The 3,647-nt window shown below is 39.7% G+C and overlaps 1 non-coding gene across 1 annotated transcript; it reads left to right on the top strand.

The window, feature by feature from the left end:
• Nucleotides 1-1,632: 1,632 nt before the first annotated feature.
• Trnap-ggg (transfer RNA proline (anticodon GGG)) lies at nucleotides 1,633-1,706 on the top strand. Its single transcript has one exon. It is a non-coding gene; the product is annotated as a tRNA-Pro (tRNA).
• Nucleotides 1,707-3,647: the final 1,941 nt, after the last annotated feature.

The following is a 3,647-nucleotide window of genomic DNA, read 5'->3' as shown; positions in this document are numbered from 1 at the left end:
GCTCGTCCATCAGCATTCGTGGCACCCACCTGGATGACACTTTTCGCATTTTCAGGTCGTCATGCAGGATTGTGTGCACAGAACCCACAGAAATGCCAACTCTGGAGGCGATCTGTTCAACAGTCATTCGGCGATCCCCCAAAACAATTCTCTCCACTTTCTCGATCATGTCGTCAGACCGGCTTGTGCGAGCCCAAGGTTGTTTCGGTTTGTTGTCACACGATGTTCTGCCTTCATTGAACTGTCGCACCCACGAACGCACTTTCGACACATCCCTAACTCCATCACCACATGTCTCCTTCAACTGTCGATGAATTTCAATTGGTTTCACACCAAGCAAATTCAGAAAACTAATGATTGGACGCTGTTCAAGTAAGGAAAACGTCGCCATTTTAAGTATTTAAAACAGATCCCATTCTCGCCGCTGGCGGTAAAATTCCATTTGCCATACGGTGCTGCCATCTCTGGGACGTATTGACAATGAATGCGGCCTCATTTTAAAACAACACGCATGTTTCTATCTCTTTCCAGTCCGGAGAAAAAAATCGGTAGGCCTTAGAACTTCAATGCACCTCGTATCTCTGTGCTATCAAGCTCCTCCTCATGTTTTACCACTGCAAATCATAGTTCCAAAATTTATTGTTTGTTAGTGATAGACACTATTGATGCAATATTTCTAGTCAGTGTTTAAGGAGAGAACTCTATGTCGATGTGAAAGTATTTACTTAACTTGTAGATAGCGTCAGCGTTGCAATGTCTGCATAAGAAAAATCTGGTCCTGGGTTTTTCAACAGATTAGGCTGAAGTATTTTTGCTTAATTTTCCCTTATCTGCCATTTATTTCCACTTCTTGCTGTTTAATAAGCAGAAAGTCACAAGCACTCTTTACACCCAGTAAATTTCACCGAATTGTTAAAAGACACATTGCGTAGTTCTTCATTGATAATTTGCAAAGAGATCCATACAATGGTCATAAGCACTGTAGGGATAGAAGCGACGCTTTTGGCACCAGATCTGCGAGGTTTATCAATTATACTACGTTCCAGAAGCTTCTACAACAATCGATGACTCAAATTAATAATTTATAAACTTCTGGTTTTTTAATTTAACATAATTCCAAATTAGTTATTGTAATTTTCACTTGCAAATTCTTTGAAAGTGTTATGAAAATGAAAACATAGAGAAGGATGGTAAAATAAACTGAGTATTTTTAAAACTGTGAATTTTATGGCACATCATTAAGCTGACATAATATCGAGTGATAAATAAAAAGTAATTATTGGAATTATTTTGAGTAACGTTATTCTGACTTTGAAAAATAGGACTAAGTAATAGAGAATGTGTTTTACATACTTTTAATTTTCATGGTATTTTCGTTGTAGAACCTGGTAACGTATGAAATTATCGGTAAAATACATATAAGTCAAAGCTTCGCCCAAGTGCTAATAAACTTCGTAAATGAGATTTTCACTCTGCAGCGGAGGGTGCGCTGATATGAAACTTCCTGGCAGATTAAAACTGTGTGTCGGACCGAGACTCGAACTCGGACCTTTGCCTTTCGCGGGCAAGTGCTCTACCAGGAGAGCTTCTGTAAAGGTTGGAAGGTAGCTGTGAGGACGAGCCGTGAGTCGTGCTTGGGTAGCTCAGTGGTAGAGCATTTTCCCGGGAAAGGAAAAGGTCCCGAGTTCGAGTCTCGGTCCGACACACAGTTTTAATCTGCCAGGAAGTTTCAACTTCGTAAATATTCAAAATCATGATCAGGCGCTTTACATCATAAGACAGTTGTATCCATGGTGATAAACCAAGTGGTATCGTAAATGTTCGTAGTTAAGAGAAATTCCATAAGAACCTGACTTATTGCAGTGCTCGCTGTAATTAGTCTAACTTTTGTCTTCGTGGTCCTTGCAAGAGCGATACGTGGGAAATTGAAGTATATTTCCAGCTTCTCCACCAACTACTGAGTCTTTAAATTCTGTAGGTATGCTTTGGCGGGAAAGTTGACCTTTATCTTCAAGTGTCTGTCGGTTCAGCTTTTTCACGAGGCTCTACCGTGGGTCAAACAAACCTGCGACCGTTAGTGCTGCCCTTCTTTGTATACGTTTGATTTCTGCTATATTCCTATTTAGTATGGGTCCCATTCACTTGGACAATATTCTGAGGTGGAATGGCTCTGAGCACTACGGGACTTAACTTCTGAGGTCATCAGTCCCCTAGAACTTAGAACCACTTAAACCTAACTAACCTAAGACATCACACACGTCCATGCCCGAGAGAGGATTCGAACCTGCGACCGTAGCGGTCGCGCGGTTCCAGACTGTAGCGCCTAGAACCCCTCGGCCACTCCGGCCGGCGAGGTGGAAAGCAAAAAAGATTTTGTAAGAAATCCCCTTCGTAGACTGGTTGTATTTTCCCTGTGAGCTTCCAATAAAACGAAGTCTGCCACTTATTTTGTCTGTGACTAAACCTATGTGATCATTCCCTTTCATAGCTTTACAAATTGTTACATCCAGGTATCTGGATGAGTTGAGTGGTTGCTGTTGTGAAACACTGATATTGTAGTCATAGAAGACTACTTTCCTGCGTTTTGTGAAGTGCACGATTTTACATTTCTATTCATCTGAAGGTAGTTGCCTAGCTTTGCACCATTTTAAAATTTTGTCATGTTCAGACCAGATACGTTCAACAGACGCAGAAGTCATTAGTGGTGGTACGTCGGTTCAGAGAATTTATATGCCAATGAATAGAAAATATGTCGGCATTGTAACGAAATTATTGTAAAATAAACAGAGCAGAATTATTAATAACATAGGTCTTTCGGATATTTCATGTCTCTCCTCCAGTTACCGGCCAATTACTAATCAGAAAATTTCTTACACTTTCTAGATTCGCAGTCCTAACACATGAGAATTGTTAAATTTCCCTTTTTTGGTAAGTCCATGAAACGTAGGTTAAGAAATTCAGGGGCAGTGGGGAAAGAGAAACACGCCTATTGACAACCGACTCTACATTTTTTATGGATTCCTGGTATTCAAAAGGCTTTTACTTATTTCGTTTTTATAAATCTGTCAACAAGACAGACCGTAATATCTTCAGTCCCAAAAACGAATGCTGTATAAAAAGTAGCCACCACGAGAACAAATCAATTTTTGAGTGAAATGGGATAGAAATTCCTAACGTATGTAAATGCGTAACACCTTCCAGTTAGATTTAGTAAGTGGTGGCTACTACCATTTACACCATGCATTTCACGGTCCGAAATAGAGACGATGCCTGGCCAAAATTATCAACAAAGAAGGAGCAACACTTCTTTATATTGCCAGACATCAAGAACAAGTACACTGTTACTGTTATTAGAGAAACCTCATATTATAGTCTCAAAGATATTGCAGTTACACTCTAAGCTCATTTCTTAACCTCCAGAGCCAATGAGTAAATAAGAAAATAAGATAGATTTAAGGAGCTCAAAGAGCGGTTATTTCAAGTTTGTCGCTAATAGCTGCGGTATAGTGTGCTGTTATTTCCACTACTACCCTGGTATTACTTAGAATAGATAGCGCGCTCCAGTTATTATCTCAATTATATCCTTTTTTCCTGATTTTCATGTATTTCTCCTCACCATACATTAATTCAGAGTAATTTAGAAAGAC

Source organism: Schistocerca serialis, chromosome 3 (genome assembly GCF_023864345.2).
Source record: "Schistocerca serialis cubense isolate TAMUIC-IGC-003099 chromosome 3, iqSchSeri2.2, whole genome shotgun sequence".
NCBI lineage: Eukaryota > Metazoa > Arthropoda > Insecta > Orthoptera > Acrididae > Schistocerca > Schistocerca serialis.
Note: the sequence above shows the minus strand (reverse complement) of the source record. Positions and strands in the feature narration are given on the sequence as shown.